Genomic DNA, 19,303 nt, shown 5'->3' on the forward strand with positions numbered 1-19,303 from the left:
TCTCCAAGCCAGGCTTCAGCAATATGTGAACCGTGAACTTCCTGATGTTCAAGCTGGTTTTAGAAAAGGCAGAGGAACCAGAGGTCAAATTGCCAACATCCGCTGGATCATGGAAAAAGCAAGAGATTTCCAGAAAAACACCTATTTCTGCTTTATTGACTATGCCAAAGGCTTTGACTGTGTGGATCACAATAAACTGTGGAAAATTCTGAAAGAGATGGGAATACCAGACCACCTGACCTGCCTCTTGAGTAAGCATTAAAAGACTTTCCTTGGAAGGAAAGTTATGACCAACCTAGATAGCATATTCAAAAGCAGAGATATTACTTTGCCAACAAAGGTCCATCTAGTCAAGGCTATGGTTTTTCCAGTGGTCATGTATGTATGTGAGAGTTGGACTGTGAAGAAAGCTGAGCGCCAAAGAATTGATGCTTTTGAACTGTGATGTTGGAGAAAACCCTTGAGAGTCCCTTGGACTGCAAGGAGATCCAATCAGTCCATCCTAAAGGAGATCAGTCCTGAGTGTTCATTGGAAGGACTGATGCTAAAGCTGAAACTCCAATACTTTGGCCACCTCACACAAAGTGTTGACTCATTGGAAAAGACCCTGATGCTGGAAGGGATTGGGAGCAGGAGGAGAAGGGGACGACAGAGGATGAGATGGCTGGATGGCATCACCAATTCGATGCACATGAGTTTGGGTGAACTCCGGGAGTTGATGATGGACAGGGAGACCTGGCGTGCTGTGATTCATGGGGTCGCAAAGAGTAAGACATGACTGAGTGACTGAACTGAACTGATACTGTACTGATGTTTTTCTTTCTGGCTTACTTCACTGTGTATAATAGGCTCCAGTTTCATCTGCCTTATTAGAACTGATTCAAATGTATTCTTTTTAACAACTGAGTAATATTCCATTGTGTGTATGTAGCACAGCTTTTTGCCTGCCCTATGAAATGGGAGCTGGTGACTGAACAGACTAGGTCAATGCAAATAAAGTAATGCGCTCTTTCTTGCACACGCTGCTGTCCACTATTTGGGCAGATTCTGGGTCTCAGAGGTCTAAGAGGACCTGCTGCAGATGAAGCAGTCGGAGGAGGGGGCGGTGTCTTCCTTATTCATGCTACTCTGTGTCCCCGCGATGCTGGTGGACTGAATGCTAGGAAGAGGTGGCAGTTCCAATTTTTCACTTTAAAACTTTATAGGTCGAGCAAAAATACTAAACATAAGAAGCAGAAAGCCGCAACTCCTCCCTAGGACATCCCCAGCGGGTAAGGCAGGCTCGGAGTCCAGAGAGCCGCGCCTGCGCACTACGGACTCTGAAGCACAGGCCAACTGAGGGAGGTGGGCGGGGCTGCCCGGCCATCCGGGTTCCCTCACCCCGCCCCCGCTGCATGAATGAGAGGCGCGGCGCCCGCCCCTCCCCCGCTGGGCCCGCCCCTCGCCGGGGCTGTGGCGCGCCGTCTGCCGCTGCCACCTCAGCCGCGCTTGGTTCAGCCAGACGCCCGCTGCTTACTGCCCGGAGCTGACGGTCCCAGCACGCTCGCCGCCTCTGCCAGCACGACAGAGTAAGTAAGCAAGCGAGGGTTGGGCCGCTGAGCGCCGTCGCCCCCTGGTTTGGGGAGTAAGGGACCGGGCAGGTCCGGGTTCGGGATGCTAAGGAGACCGTGGGCCCGCGCCAGCCTCCCCCACTCACACTCCCGGCGCCTCGGTCGGGAGCTGGGACGGGTAGGACAGCGGCCCTGGGCCGGGAGGGGCGCGGAAGAGGGTCCGCGCACGAACAGGAGGGTGAGTCCCGCACAAAGGGAGGCGCGGAGCTGTTACCGGGGGACTACAGAGAAAGGTTCGCGGCGCCCTGTGCGCCCAGCTAGCCCGTGCCCCGCGTCTGGTCCCCGGGCGTGGGAGCTGCTGGGATGTGCCCAGAGCGAGGACGAGGATGGCGAAGACTGCTGCCTCCCTGTTGGCCGTGGGAACGCGCCTTGGGGGGGCGCGGCGTGGCAGTGTTTTCCTGGTCCCCGTCTGCTCCTCCCCTTTCTTTGTGGCGTCTGTCTCATGCCCGTTTGTCACTGGGTATAAGCAGTGGTCTGGGATGAGACCTCTTGCCTCGCTTACTCATTAATGAAAGTCAGGTGCTGGCCTCATATTTGTGAGTGGGGGGCCGTGTGTGCTTCCACAGGGCAGAGAATTAAGGCCCCTCTTTTGTTTCCAGAGATTTAATGGTTTGTATGTGACCTCTGAAATGAGCGAATTGGAGATCATTTAAAGGGGATGAGGGAAAAAAGACATATTCCTTCATCAGATCTTCAGGCAATTCTGTCTCTGGCATTCTTTCAAACAGTATTTCTTTGTTTCTTGCTGCAAAACCAGTGGGTTTTTTTAACTGAAAATATGTGTCTACATTCTCAATGTATTTCTATATTCTCAGTATATCCGGAACACTTGCTTTCCGAGTGTTGGTAAATGGTCATATACTCATGTATATGTACAGGAGAATAGTACATATAGAACACTGCTTTTTAGTTAATTGGTAATTATGTCTGTATATTGATATACGTTGTCTATAGAAATGCTCCAGTATATCTAGGACACTTTTTTCAGCTCCTCAGTACAGGCAGATTTTGTTTCTTCCTGCCTCCCGGTGTTAATAAGAAGGTGGTCCAGCAGGTTCTCTCCGCCTCCTTGCCTTTTTTCCCCCGTAATTCTGTGGCAAAGGGTGTTACTGCATATTTCCCTGGCATGCGCCCTTGCTTTGATCTGAATTTTCCTGTGCTCTGTTGTCTGGTTGTGCAGCCCAGCTCAGTGGCACCTCTTACAGGACTATTGGAAAACAGAACACCTTTTTTTTTTTTTTTGTCCTCATCCCCAGAGAGAGGAGGAAGCTCCGCAGTTTCCCACAGACCTTGGCTCTGTGGGGACTGACTGCCTGACTTTGTTTGCTTGGTGAAGTTATGAGGAGTCACAGATGATATGGACCAATTAAAAAGAAGCAGTTATAATAGCACCAGCTATTCCTTGCTGTTTCACCTGGACCTTTTACTCTGTTAAACGTATAAGTTTTAGAAGATAGTTGGTTGCATTTGCTGTTTCTTTTGTGTACCCTTATAATTTTGCAGAGTGACAGGAAATTAGCTAAACTCAGTTGTTGTAAGGAACATACCTCCAAATATTAATACACTTTTGTTATGATCTTTTGATTCAGAATAGCAGCAGTAAAAAAAAAAAAAGTGAGGAGCTAATTAGAGGATATGAATAGTTGAATTGATTCAGTTTTAAGATTCCCTTTAAGGTTATTTTTAGTAACATGTATTTTAATTCCTGGTAGTTTTCGGTGCAAAATGAAATTGAAACTAAGCAGTCTTCCATAGCATCTGTTTATGTATATTCCCTCTGTTGCAAACATTTGCTTTTAATTTGAAAGAGAAATTTTCCATTTGGTTGGAACAGGATCCATTATTCTTGGTAAAAATCTTACCTTATGTTAGCATGATCAAATTCTTTCTTTGTAAAAGTTAAAATTAATAAAAGTTGATTTTTTAATTTGAAATTTTGGTTCTATGATGTCAGATTTAAATAAAATTTTTATGAATTAACTCAAAATAAGGCAACTTATAAATGAGTGCTTCATTAATTACATTAACTAGTGTCACTAATACTGAAGCAACCCAAATAACTTATGAATTGCCTGCATAAGATTTTTCTCTTTTAGGAAGCCCTTTAAAACAAATTATAAGGGGAAGTCTTAAATAAACAGTGTAGTGTAACCGGAATTATCACTGAAATAGGCTTGCATAGTACTACAATATTGGGCAACTTTAATTTTGCAAGCATGACTTAGCTATTGTTTGTACCAACAAAGGAAACTAAAAACATCCTGGCCTTGTTATTCAGCATTCTGTTAATCAAAATCTTTACCAGTCCATAGTTTTGCATTTTTGTAGGATGATGATTGAGGAAATATTCCAAAGTAATATCTATATTGCCAAAATAGGTTACATGCTGTTTTATTAATAAATATAATCTTTATATTCATTAGAAATACTGATATTGTTATGTTAGTAATAGTATATATGATGACACTTTGTCACCCAAACTGGGATACATTATCCTCCCAGTATTCTGTCAGTAATTGTTTTCTGGGAATTCCCTGGTGGTCTAGTGATTAGGACTCTGCTTACACTACAGTGAGCATGGATTGATCCCTGATGGGGGAACTAAGTTCCTATATGCTGTGCAGCCAAATACTAATTGTTTTCTGTTTCAAATGGCAGTTTATTCTAAAATCAGTAATAATCTTATCATAATGTATTATTAGATCAGTGCAAACGTAATTACAATTTTGCATTGTTGAAGTTTGCCATTTGATATTGGAATACATTCTTAAATAAATATGGTTATTTTATACTATAGAAATGATGTCAGACAAAAAGCAAATTCCAGTGATTTTTTTTTATTGGAGTTCAAAATGGGTCATAAAGCAGCAGAGACAACTCGCAGCATCAACAACGCATTTGGCCCAAGAACTGCTACCAAACATACAGTGCAATAGTGGTTCAAGAAGTTTTGCAAAGGAGACAGAGCCTTGAAGATAAGGAGCGCAGTGGCTGGCCATTGGAAGTTAACAACAACCAATTGAGAGCAATCATCAAAGCTCTTACAACTACGTGAGAAGTTGCTAAAGAACCCAATATCCACCGTTCTACAGTCATTCTGCATTTGAAGCAAATTGGAGAGGTGAAAAAGCTCAATAAGTGGGTGCCTCATGAGCTGACTGAAAATCAAAAAAAACCATCATGTTAAAGTGTAGTCTTCTCTTAGCCTATGCAACAACAATGAACCATTTCTCGATCAGATTATAATGTGTGATGAAAAGTGGATTTTATATGACAACCAGCTCAGTGGTTGGACCGAGAAGAAACTCCCAAAACACTTCCCAAAGCCAAACTTGCACTGAAAAAAGGTCATGGTCATTGTTTGGTGGTCTGCTGCCTATCTGATCAACTACAGCTTTCTGAATCCCAGCAAAGCCATTACATCTGAGAAGTATGCTCAGCAAATTGATGAGATGCACTGAAAACTGCAATGCCTGCAGCTGGCATTGGTCAACAGAATGGGCCCAATTCTCCTCCACAACATCACCTGACCACACGTCACACAACCAAAGCTTCAGAACTTGAATGAATTGGGCTATGAAGTTTTGCCTCAAACGCCATATTCACCTGACCTCTTACCAACTGACTACCACTTCTTCAAGCATCTCAACAACTTTTTCCAGGGAAAATGCTTCCACAACCATCAGGAAGCAGAAAATGCTTTCCAAGAGTTTATCTAATCCCAAAGCACAGATTTTTACACAACAGGAATAAAAAAACTTGTTGACAAAAATGTGTTGATTGTAATGGTTCCTATTTTGATTAAAAAAGATGTGTTTTAGCCTAGTTATAATGATTTAAAATTCACAGTCTGAAACCACAACTACTTTTGCACTAACCTAATAGCAGCTTAAACTATATGAAATTGCCATTTTTTTTTTTAGATTGGGGAGTTACCAAAAATCAGTGGTTTCATATGGTTCATTTTTTAAAAATTCTTAGCAGTTCTTTCTAGTATTTACCTTTATATTTATTTCATTTTCAATGTTTAAACTGCAATTCCTTGATTTTCTACCTTTGTATATTATCCATGGAGTTCTAGTTTGGAAGTTGAGTACTTAATTGTTCCACATAACCATCCTTCAACTCCCCCACCTCATATCTATACTTTACAGTTTCCAGTTAAGTCAGTATTCAGTATTTATATGACTGTGGCAGTATACCTAAATTCACAGATGAGCCGTATTGAATATGTATTACCTATTATGTTTCTTTTTTGTACAACTTTATTTCTCCTGAGTTAAATAATTGCCACTTTTGTTTGTTCTTCATTTGCCTAGTTTTCTTTTTACCAGTCACAAATTCTCCTCAAATTTTATGACAGAAATGATCATCTTTCAATATATTCAGATAATCTGTTTCATTTCTATTTCCTAGCTGTCATACAGGACCTCCCTTTTTATCTTCTTGTGAATTCTCTTTGCCTTCCTCCTATGTTTCCTGGATCCTGTGTCTTCCTTATTCTTTAGTAGTTTCCTGAGAAAGAACATCTACAAACTCTGAAATTTCTTCCTGAATTCAGAAGTTGCATGTCTGAAATGTCTTCATTTTACCTACACACTTGAATGGTGGTTTCACTGGATGTTGAATTCTAGATTGAAAATTAGTGTCTGTCTCTTGAAGGCTTCCAGCTGTAATCCCCATTCTCTTTTTCCTCCCACTCTGAAAGACTGGGAGGATCTTCTAGTTATCCCTGGTGTTCTGACATTTCATGGTGTTCCTCAAAATGGTGTTTCATGGTGTTCCTTTTTCATTCCTTTTGCTTGTAAGGCAGATAATATTTCCCCAAATATCTATGTATATGTGCACACAGGCATACATACTGTCTCACTCAATATGCTATTCTTCATGATGTTGACATGCATCCATCAAGAGGTGCGGTGTTTGTTTCCTCTACTTGAACCTGTGCAGACAACCTGTGCTTCCCAGGATGTTTTGGGTCTTGAGCCAACATGATGGTTTAGGAATACAGTTGGATGATCAAAAGCAGCCACTTTGAGGGGATGTTTTATTTATTTATTTATTTTTTACTTTTAAATGAAGTCATCAGTTTACTTTTGACTAGAAATATGAGTTAACACCAGAGAAAGTGTCTTTCAGCATTGAAATGTAATCACCTCTGGAATCAACATGAAGACCATCAGTTGCATTTTTTTAAAAATCTGCTTTAGGAAGTGATAGAGCCGTTTATGACCAAAAAAAAAAAAAAAAAACCAATCTATAAGCTTCATGATTAAATACGTCATGACTATAACTAAAACAAACACATTATTTGCAAGAATTTCTCTGATAAGAAGATAGAGGCAAATGGAGTTACATAAACCAGGGCTTGTTTGGACATTGTCAGTGACTTAGTGTTTATCTCAGGGATGCATATTTTTAAATATTTTTTAACCCATGAATTTTTTTCTATTTACAGCTGCTTTACTCCTCATCTAGCCTTCCCCAAGGGCCCATATCATATAAGTTGACTATTACTAGAGAACTTCAGATTCAGGACTAAAAATCTGAAGTGGACTACTCTCATCACTGGCCCCAGAAAATTGCCAGATTCTTAATAACTTGTAATTCTTAATTTTGGCCTATATTAATGTCTCCACACTCTTTAACTTCATGAGCAGCCTACCCATCCCAATGCTGATAAGTGGGCTGTGTACTTACTTCATTGAGGGTTTAAAAGTTATCAGACAGATACTCTTCATCCTCTCCTCACCAAATCTATAAATCTACCTTGTTTAGGATCCTTATTTTCTGTTTTCTTCCCATCAGAGGCCAATTTGCCTCCCCACCTTACACCCCCTCGAGCTAGTCAAAAACTTGACTTCTGCTTTTGTGCTGTCTTTCACGTCCTCAACAACTTTCCAAGGCACCACCAATATCAGCATACATACATGCTCTAATATTGCCCATTTTTAAAAACAACAAAAAATTAAAACAACTTTCCCCTGACCTTACATCCATCTCTTTCTGTTTACCTTCATGGTTAAATGTCTCAAAAGAGTAGTCTACACATTTCCTCCCTATCTCCTCTGTACTATGTGTCACTCTCTGAAATTCTGTTGTTGACTGAATTTTTTTGTCTCTTACCCTCCACTGGAAAGTGAGCTCCAGGAAAGCAAGACCTCATCTATCCTGTTTACCACTATGTTCCTAGGACAGCAACTGACACAAGTACCTACTCAGTACATGGGCAAAAAAGGCATAACTGACATATTTAGCTGGGTAGAATAGCTCTTTTTAAAAAAATTTCTAACAAGAAAATCAATTTTCATTTATTTTTTAAATTATTCTCTACTTTTTGCTACACTTGAAAGTTGAAAAATTATGAAGACTATATTAATGGTTGAATTTTACCTACGTTACATTACATTTTGTTCTTTCCTAAAGTGAAAGTGAAGTCGCTCAGTCGTGTCCGACTCTTTGCAACCCCATGGACTATAGCCTCCCAGGCTCCTCTGTCCATGGGATTTTCCAGGCAATAATACTAGAGTGGATTGCCATTTCCTTCTCCAGGGGATCTTCCCAACCCAGGGATCGAACCCCGGTCTCCCACATTGTAGACAGGCGCTTTACCGTCTGGGCCACCAAGGAAGTCTAAGTATAATTTAAATTGTCAGTCTTACACCTGGATTGATTGACTGATCAGTCAGACTGATTGGAGTTGAATTTTAGTTCTTTTCACTTTTTGCCATGTGACCTTGGGCAGATTAACCTCTCTGTTTCCTCATCTGCAAGGTGGAAATAAGAAAGTACCTACCTCATATGTTGTGTAGGTCAAGTGAGATAACATGTAAAATGCTAAACCCAGTACTTGCCATGGTGGCTAATACAATGAAAATAGTTACAGTTATTGTTTGTGTACTCTTCTCTGCTTTCTAATATTTGATCTGACTTGGTCACTGTAGTTTTGTGTTTTCTTTTTTGTCACTTTAGTATTTTTGTTTGAAGTATTTATATCTAGAGTATATTGACTATGAATGTGACTCTCCTGTTTTTAGTTTTGTTGGAGTATATTGACTATGAATATGTTGACTGCTACTGATGCTGCTAAGTCACTTCAGTTGTGTCCAACTCTGTGCGACCCCATAGACAGCAGCCCACCGGGCTCCCCGGTCCCTGGGATTCTCCAGGCAAGAACACTGGAGTGGGTTGCCATTTCCTTCTCCAATGCATGAAAGTAAAAAGTGAAAGTGGAAAGTGGAAAGTGAAAGTGGAAAGTGAAAGTGGAAAGTGGAAAGTGAAAGTGAAGTCACTCAGTTGTGTCTGACCCTTAGCAACCCCATGGACTGCAGCCCACCAGGCTCCTCTGTCCATGGGGTTTTCCAAGCAAGAGTGCTGGAGTGGGGTGCCATTGCCTTCTCCAAATATATTGACTACCTAGAGTATATTGACTATGAATGTGACTCTCCTGTTTTTAGTTTTGTTGGATTTTTTTCTAATTCCTTGCTCCTCTATTCCTCACATTACCCCCACATAATATCAATAAATTGATTAAATGATCTTCACTGACAGATGAGCACCCCCTAGCACTTCCCAGCAGTTTGGTCACTGAGAAATCATTTTGATAACTTGATGAAATATTTTTATTTCAAGCCAAATTCTGTACTTTGTTTATTTGGCTTGCTCAGAGGTGAGGCTGCTTCTTTGTGTTAATTCATGTTATTTTTCATTAAATTTTCTTATTTATGCTAATGGAACTTTTAAAACACCTAGTGTATCATCAACAGATTTTTTTAAGTAGTTATAAGATACTGTTCTTTTCACTTACTAGCTAGCTAGGAAGATAAATATATGATACAATACAAAATCCATTCTACAGGCCTCACTGAGGGATAAGGACAGGCTATGTATTAATAGAAGTCCAAAGTAGGGAGAGTTGTGTCCAGCCAGCCTTAAGGGAGTCTTAAAACTTTTCCACATGTTAAATTGTCTATACCCCTTATTTTCTGTCTTGATTTTTAATTTTAGAAATTGTTTCCTGAAGTAATTGACTTACCAGTTACTCTGCCTGTTTCTTATCTAGGTTGGCAGTGGAGACACCTCCAATTATCTGAGCATTTCAGACATTAGAATGTAGTGTTAGATAAATTTAAGATACAAAAAGAATGCCAGATGGTTTGAAAGGAAATGTAAACACTAGTGCAGGCAGTCCTTTGAAAGCCAGCTGACTGAGCTTTATCTGCTCTGAAGGTAGGAATCAGACACTGTTCCATAGTAGCTGGCCTAGGAACAGTGGCCTTACTTTTGGTTGGGAAAGTCAGCCTAGGCCCTCCCTCCACCTGCTGTAAAGACAGTATGACACCAGATAGTTGCTCTGCACCTCCATGGATTTGAGTTGGAACAAACCTGAATGGCAAGGAAAGGAAGCTACTTTTTAGATAGCATTACAAGTAAACATATTACATAGTGATTTTGCTCTGAAAAAGTGTAATGCAACTTGAATTTTTATGGATTCAATGCTGTTAGGTGTATTTTGAGTTGCTTACTATTTTAGCAACTATAGAAGTTTGTGGCTTCTGTAGAACATTAGTTATACATGTTGTCTTAAAATCATTTTGTCTGTTATTTATGTTTTCCTAACTAGACAGGTGTTTGTATCAGATACAGTTCTTCTCTAGCAAACTTAATGTTATAATTATTTAATTGAGAACAAAAGAAGTACAAATATGGCACTGCAGGTATAATGATGATAGTGTTTATTGAATTCTCAAAGTTAATAACTTCACCAGTAGTCTATCAGTATGCTTTATGTTATCTTTAATTTCTTTTTAAATTTGGAGATTGAATGGTGCTGTATTACCTGTTTGTTAAGTTCATCTAGGCAAACCAAAATATTATAAATTACTTGTACCTCTTTATTGTTCTCTCCTAACTCTGAGCATGAAAAATTTTGCTCGGTGGTATAAACTTGAAATATCCAAATAGGCTCTTCATCTTAGACTGAGAGAAAAAGTTTGGCAAACATCAAAGTATGAGCCAGTATAATTTATGGAAAATTGGTGAAAATGTAAATCAAAAGTGTAGGCTTTCATTCTTTTCCTTTAGTGCAAAAGAAATTGCAAAACTTATTCAGAAGTGTGTTGGAAATTTTATGCTTGGCTATAATTAAATAAAAGAGTTTACTTAAATTTATTAATTGTCCTTGAAAGCAGTCCAGAGGAAATTTTGTGGTAGTAAGATTTTTTTTTAATATAGTAGAACAGTATATCAATAGCCAGAAGCAGTATTATACCCAGAAATCATCTTTTGCACTAGCTAGATGCGATTCATGGGGTCGCGGAGAGTCAGACACGACTGAGCGACTGAACTGAACTGAACTGAACTGAAACCTATAGTAAAAAACCTTTCATGTCAGTATTTTTTGGGCTTCCCAGTTGGCTTAGTAGTAAAGAATCCACCTGCCAATACAGGAGATGTGGGTTCAATCCCTGGGTTGGGAAGATTCCCTGGAGCAGGAAATGGCAACCCACTCCAGTATTCTTGCCTGAAAAATCTTCCTCTTGCAGAGGAGCATGGCAGGCTACAGTCCATGGGGTTGCAAAGGAATCGGACACAACTTAGCAACTAGACAACAAGGTCAGAATCTTTACACGCATTTCTTCTTTACTACTTACAGCATCTCTCAAAGGGTTATTAATGAATGATAAAGCAAAAAGTCAAAGCAGTAAGCTGTTTAGGTTCACATAGTCACCTGGGTCAGGTTTAGAACCCGGGCTTTTATTCTCCAACCCACCACATGTCTCAGTTGATACTGTCAACTTTCACAAGAACACAGATCTTTTCTATTCAGTTGGTATCTTGCTATTCAGTTGGGACTTCCCTGGTGGCTCAGATGGTTAAGAATCTGCCTGCAATGTGGGAGACCTGGGTTGGGAAGATCCCCTGGAGAAGGGAACAGCTACCCACTCTAGTATTCAGGCCTGGAGAATTCCATGGACAGAGGAGCCTGGCAGGTTACAGTCCATGGGGTCTCAAAGAATCACACCACTGAGCGATTTTCACTTTCACTTGGTATCCTGCACTGGGACTTTTGGAACAATCTAGGGTAGGGGGTGCACACCAAGTGGCTTATGAGATCCTAGTTCCCTGACTAGGGATAGAACCCAGGCTATTACAGTGAAAATGCCAAGTCCTAACCACTGGACCGCCAGGGAATGCCCTGAAAGACTATTGATAAAGGAAACTTAGAGACCTTTGTAGGAAATGGCTGGCAAATAAGGAGAGATTTGGCAGCATATATATTTTTTATTTCTTTTGATACTCTTGAACTAATTAACCATTATAGATCTTTTGCAGTAAATAAAAGTGAGGTAAATAAAAACGATTTGTTAGAATGCAGCAAAGAGGCTGTATAGTTTTCTAGCATTGCTGTAACAAATTACTACAAAATTGATGGCCTTAAACAGTAGAAATTTAGTCTCTCACAGTTTGAAAGGCCAGAAGTCTGAATGAAATCAGAATGTCAACAGAGTTGCTGCACTCCCTCCAAAAACTAGGAGAGAATCCTTCCTTGCTTCTTCCAACTTTTCATTGCTCCACACATTCCTTGATTTTTGTCTACATAACTCCATTCTTTGCTTCCATGTTCACATGGTCTTCTTTTTCTTTCTTATAAAGACATTGTCATTGGATTTAGAGTCCACCTGGATAATCCAAAGCTCACACAATTCAGTTCAGAATGCAAACTGTGATTTCTGTTTTCTGTGTTTCAGTTTTCTCTATTTCAATTCACTGCCTCTGTCTATTTAGAACTACAGAATTATATGAACTCCACAGTTTTGAGGAGAGGAAAAAGTTGGATTCCTAAAAAAAATTTTTTTTAATGTATCCTGTAAAACTTCTTAGTCTTTGCCATGGGCTTTCAGTAGTATAACCTACCTCAGGAATAAAACTTTATATTTCACAGGTGTCAGATTGTCTTAATCTGTTATGGCTGCTATAACAAAATACCCATAGAAATTCCTCATAATTCTGAAGGCTCAGAAATCCAAGACCAGCAGTTTCAGTGTCTGGTAAGGGCTCACTTGCTGGTGCATAGATAGTATTTTTCACTGTCTTTTTGCTTTGTCTTCCTGTGGTGGAAGGGGCGAGGAAGCTATCTAGAGTCTTTTTTATTGAGCCCTCTTATATAAGGGCGTCAATCCTATTCTTGGGGGTGTCACCCTCAACAATCACTTCCAGATACCATTACATTGGGGATTAGATTTCAGTGTGTGAATTTGCAGAGCAGTGCGGGATATTTGCTTTATAGCACAATTTCTAGCACTCACCATATGATACAGAGAGAAAATTGATATTTTCTGTATAACTCATTCAGTATCTAAATAAGCACTACAGCATTAATTTTTTCATTGATCCATTTATTTTCTACCCAAGATTAATATTACTAGATTGACCTGTACTATTTTTCAGGTTTCTCCACTAATGAGGTTCTTCTTTTTAATTTTTTTATTATAGGTAACTGTAAATACATTTAAAAATAGGTCATTTATCCTTTTTCCTTTTACTTTGTTTGCTGAGGTATTTTAAAGCAAAGCCAAGGCATTTTTGTACATATTTCCTGACATACTTCTATATGCATCTTTTTAAAATAAGGATGTTGTCTTATAGAACCAAAATGCTATTCTCGTACCTAATAAAATTAACAGTTACTCCTTGGTATCATCTAATAGCTAGATGCTGTTAAGGTTTGCCGGAGATGATTTGTTCACACCAGGATTTCAGAGTCCACAGATCATGTTTGGTCATTTTGTGCCTCATGCCTATTTTAATTTAGGGCAGTTCCTCCTTCCTTTCTCCCCACTTTTTCTTTGTGTGTTATGGACTAGTTACAGGAACCAGGTCAATTGTCCAATGGAATTTCTCATATTTGGGATTTGATTAAAACAGATTTAAATTTTTTGGTAAGAATGCTTAGGAGATGCTTAATATTGCATCACATCCAGAGTCCTGCTGGGGTACTGGGGTGGTTCTGGCTACCTCACTTCTGGTGATGCTGAAAGACCACACTGATGGTCATGTCAGCATCCTTTATGACAAAATGGTAATTTTTTTTTAATTTTTATTTATTTATTTTTGGCTGCGCTGGTCTAAATTGCTGTATGCAGGCATTCTCTAGTTGCAGCCAGTAGGGGCTACCCTCTAGTTGCGGTGCTTGGCCTTATTGTGGTGGCTTCTGTTGTTGGAGAGCACAGCTCTAGGCAGGAGGGCTTCAGTAGTTGTGGCGCGTGGGCTCAGTTGCTGCAGCTCGTGGGTTCTAGAGTGCAGTCTCAGTAGTTATGGCGCTAGGGCTTAGTTGCTCCTTAGCATATGGGAGCCTCCTAGAACAGAGATGGAACCCATGGATCCATCTAGAACCACTGGACCAGCAGGGAAATCCCAAAATGGTGATTTTCTTCTCCTGTCCTCTCTTCTACATTTATTATCAGGAGTTCTATAAAGAAATACCTGTATATCATCAACTAAGACTGTTTTGGGTTACTCTGAAATACATTTTGTATGAGAGACTGCCAAGTAATCTTACACTGCTAATGTTCTTGATAAGAGATGAATTTGAATCAGGATAAAAGGAATTGTGTAATCTTTTGTTTTAATAAATATACAACAAACTTCTGAGTACTGTAGTAAAAATGTGAATGATTTCTTTTTTTTTTTTTTTTTTTGCTGCTCTGGGTCTTCATTGCCACATGTGGGCTCTTTGTTGTAGCATGAAGGCTTTCTCTAGTTGTGGCACGTGGGCTTCTTTTGTTGCAGAGCACAGGTTCTGGAGCAAATGGGCTTAGTAGTTGTGGCACACAAGCTTCTCCAGTTGCCATGCAAGGGCTTAGTTGGCCTGTAGCTTGTGGAATCCTAGTTCCCCAACCAGAGATCAAACCATGTACCCTGCATTGGAAGGCAGATTCTTAACCACTGGATCACCAAGGAAGTCCTTTTTTTTTTTTTTTTTTTAAACAATTGAGAATGTACACTCTAATTGCTTTGGAAGTTACAAATAAAGATAAATGAAAGGCTTTTATAAATTAAAATCAAGCAGCAAAGAGGAAAGAATACTAACTAGATTAAAATTTAAAAATTGGAAGAGAATAGAGCCAATATTTTGTAATAACTATAAGTGGAGTAGTTTATAGTATAAATAGCCTTTAAAAATTATGAGTCACTCGATTGTAACTTATACACTATTGTACACCATCTGTACTTCAATTTCTTATTTAATTAGTTTTTAAAATTGAGAGATTTCCAGAGTCAGCATGACGCAGCCCCTGAATGTCTAAACCATTCACTCTTCTTAGACTGATCTTTTCACATAGTATATCCCTAACATGTGGTGAGTGTTTTCATGAGATTGTGTCTAGACTAAAGAAATCAAGGTTATATATTATAGAATTAATGCTTAAATATCTTCAAAGGCAGGGAGAATTCTTCATTGAATATCATTCTTTTTCTTTAAATTTTACTTTATGGGAAAAAATCTTTTGATTACTATTTCTCATAATACCTCTTGTTTAACTTCATGTCTTGATATTCTTATTCAGTAAAATTACTGAATAAAGTCATGCAAATATAAAGCCTTACTTATTTTTCTTGCTTCATTTTACTTTAAGCCAGTTGTGTTTATTTATCTTCTGAATCTGTGTATTCTGGGGAAAGTCACTTTGATATCAAATGAAAATTAAACAAGTGTTTTTAGCTTCATAACCATCTCTATACAGCCTCTAATCATAGTTGAGAGATCATTAAATGTATGTGCTATTATGATTTGTCCATCGGCAAAATATTACTATGATTATGCTGTTTTATTTTAAAATAATAGTACTATGGGTCTTTTCTGAAAGATAAAGAATACCTTTATAGAGGGATGCCTTAAAAGACCATAGTATAATAAAATCAGTATAATCATTTTTAGTCAGTTGAGCTGATTATTCCTCATCAGGACTCTAAAATGGTTTTAGTGCTGAAAATTACATTTCCCTACCTATTGAATTAAAACAGATGATTGCAAAACACTTACTCTATGCAAGTCATTATGCTTGGTGCTGAGTAGTATGGCTGCTTTCACTATTCAGATAAAGAAGAAAGTACATACTTCTTCAACATCCATTTATGATAAAAAGTCTCCATAAAGTGGGCATTCAGGGAACCTATATCAACATAATAAAGGCAATATATGACAAGCCCACAGCTAATATCATTTTCAACTGTGAAAAGCTGAAGGCACTCTCTCTAAAATCAGAAACAAAATACTACCAGAAGACTACTAGAACTCAATAATGAATTCGGTAACATTGCAGGATAAAAATTAATACATGGAAATCTCTTGCATTCCTCTACACTAACAATGAAAGATCAGAAAGAAAGATTAAGGAAGCAATCCCATTTACCATCCCATCATGGTAATAAAATACCTGAAAATGACATGCCTAAGGAGACAAAAGACCTGTACTCTGAAAACTATAAGAAGCTGATGGAAGAAATCAAAGATGATATAAACAGAAAGATATACCATATTCTTTGATTGGAAGAATCAATATTGTCAAAATGACAATACTCCCCAAGGCAATCTACAGATTCACTGCAATCCTGTGTCAAATTACCAATGACATTTTTAACAGACTATAACAAAAATTTTTGTTAATTTGTATGGAAACTCTAAAGACCCCAAATAGCCAACGAAATCCTGAGTAAGAAAAACAGAGCTGGAGAAATCACATTCCCTGACTTCAGACTTTACTACAAAGCTACAGGTATGGTACTGCCCAAGGATGGAAATACAGATCAATAGATCAGGATGGAAAGCCCAGAAATAAACCCACACACTTATAGTCAGTTAATCTGTGATAAAGAAGGCAAGAATATTAAGTGGGGAAAAGACAAGTTTCTTCAGTAAGTGGTGCTGGGAAAACTGCAAAGCTACGTGTAAAAGGAGATTAGAACATTCCCTAACACTATACACAAAAACAACTCAAGATGAATCAAAGACCTATGTGTAAGGCCAGACACTATAAAACTCTTACAGGAAAACATAGAACAGTCTTTGACATAAACTGTAGCAATATCTTCTTTGATCCATCTCCTAGAGTAGTGCAAGTAAAAACAAATAAATGGGACCTAATTAAACTTAAAAGCTTCTGCACAACAATGGAAACTATAAACAAAATGAAAAGACAGCCCACAGAATGGGAGAAAATTGTTGCAAGCAAAGCAGTCAACAAAGGATAATCTCCCAAATATACAATAAAATAGCTCATACACTGTATATCAAAAATAAAACCCAATCAAAAAATGAGCAGAAGATCTAAATAGACATTTCTCCAAATGAGACATATAGATGGACAAAAAGCACATGAAAAGATGCTCAATATCACATTATCAGAGAAATGCAAATCAAAACTACCATTAAGTATCACCTCACACCAGTCAGAATGGCCATCATCAAAAAGTCTACAAATAAATGCTGAGTAGATGTGGGGGAAAGGGAACTCTCCTAACTCTGTTGGTAGCAATGTATTAAAAAATTGGTACAACCACTATGTATAACAGTATGGAGGTTCCTTAAAAAGCTGAAATTAGAACTACCATATGATCCAGCAGCCCCTCTCCTGGCATATAACCAGAGAAAACTATAATTTGAAAAGATACATTCACCTCAGTTCATTGCAGCACTATTTACAATAGCCAAGACATGGAAGCAACCTAAATGTCCATCAACATCAACAGAGGGATGGATAAAGAAGATGTGGTACATATATACAATAGAATATTAACCAACCATGAAAAGATTTAAAATAACGCCATTTACAGCAACACAGATGGACCTAGAGATTATCATACTAAATGAAGTAAGTCATACAGAGAAAGACAAACACCATATCACTCATATGTGAAATCTAATTTTTAAAAATTATACAAATGAACTTATCTACAAAACAGATGTCAAAAAAGAAACTTATGGTTACCAACAGGAAAAGGTAGTGGGGAGGGATAATTCAGGAGCTTGGTTAACAAGCAGACACTGCTATATATAAAGTAGATAACTAACAAGGACCTAATGTAAAGCACAAGGAACTCTACTCAGTACTCTATAATAATCTTTATGAGGAAAGAATCTAAGAATGAATATATGTATGAATAAATCACTTTGCTGTACACATGAAACTAATACAACATTGTAAATTAATTATATGCCAATACAAAATTCAATACAAAAACATTTTTTTTCATACATACTTCTTTTATTCAGAGAACCCTCTGGAAATATGTGTTTCAACTGTGTTGTCTCCTTACCCTCATTTGCAGCCAGAAGCCTCTGGGCTTGTGCCCCACCATGCAGCCTTTGTCCAGTTTCCAATAATATTTATTGAGTATCTTTTAAGTGCCAGGTATTGTTTAATCTGAATTTATAGAAATCCTACATCTCATGATAAGACACTCTTGTTGAATAACTCCACTATATTTAATGAAGTTATAGTATGGGTAACATCTGAATTTATTAGATCTGAGGTTGTAATTTTAATATTCTTTTTCTGACATTTTATATATTATCTGACTTAAAGGTTCCTGTAAAACTGAAGAAAATTGGCTCCTCACGAGGAAGTTCAGGACTTTTTTCAGGCTAAGATAACTAACCACAAGTGCAATGAAATCAGTAGAGCAGAGGCTGCATTTAGATTTTATTCAGACCAACTTCTAACTCTTGAAAACCTAAGCATATATTTTTACACAGTAAGTTACAAGTTTATTTTTATATAGGCAAAAAAGAAATAAGGTGATGTGGTGGAAAGCATGTGGCATTTAAGTAAGTTGTTTCTTTTTTTTTTTTTTTCAAGTTGGGATTTAAGTAACTTAAGTGGCCCTGTGTGTTAGGGTAGCTAAGTCATGTCTGACTCTTGTAACCCCATGGACTATAGCCAGCCAGGCTTCTCTATCCATGGGATTTCCCAGACAAGAATACTGGAGTGGGTTGCCAATCCCTTCTCCAGGGGCTGAATCTTCCCAACCCAGGATCAAAACCAGTCTCCTGCATTGCAGGCTGATTCTTTACCATCTGAGCTACCAGGGAAGCCCTTGTGTGGTCCTTCTATTTATTAACTGCTTGGCTTTGGTGAAGTACTACCTCTCTTAGCCTCAAAAGGAATAATTACAATGGAATCTTTAAGAATTATTGAATTTATAATTGAGTAACTTCAGAGGTTATTGTGAGTATAGTTTATCACCTTTAATAAAGTACTGTCCTAGTAATTGTTGTAAGGCAAGGGGTGGAGCAATGGAAAGGGTGAACACAAGAACAATCTTTTCTGTTACTCAGGTCTGTCCTTTTCATAAATATGAGACCAGTTATGCTGCCATTTCAACCTGGCTGCCTAACTGTGGCTGGTTAGAAGTTCAGTTCCAGTAGTGGTCAGATGATATAAGAAATTGTTACCACTTAACAGTACTATATACTTTCTTAAGTTGTTAGGAGGTTTTGGGTATCTCATTTCTGATGGTTATCTTAAGTCAGTTTTCTTCCCTCCCTTTTTTTTCAGGAAGTAACTTAAAAAAATTGAGGTATACTTGATTTATAGTATTATGTTACTTTCAGATATACAGCATAGTGATTCAAAAGTTTTATAGATTATATACCATTTAAAGTTATGAAAAAATGTTGATTATATTCC

General features: G+C 38.3%; 1 protein-coding gene across 1 annotated transcript in view; it reads left to right on the forward strand.

Annotated features, from left to right (window-relative positions):
- Nucleotides 1-1,434: 1,434 nt before the first annotated feature.
- The window catches only part of RNF24 (ring finger protein 24), a 111,805-nt gene continuing 93,936 nt past the window's right edge, over nucleotides 1,435-19,303 (forward strand). The window contains exon 1 of the mRNA XM_019971915.2: nucleotides 1,435-1,568. The gene's annotated coding sequence lies outside the window, so the exon portion shown is untranslated. The remainder of the gene's footprint in view (nucleotides 1,569-19,303) is intronic.

This window comes from Bos indicus, chromosome 13 (genome assembly GCF_029378745.1).
Source record: "Bos indicus isolate NIAB-ARS_2022 breed Sahiwal x Tharparkar chromosome 13, NIAB-ARS_B.indTharparkar_mat_pri_1.0, whole genome shotgun sequence".
NCBI classification, from domain to species: Eukaryota; Metazoa; Chordata; class Mammalia; order Artiodactyla; family Bovidae; genus Bos; species Bos indicus.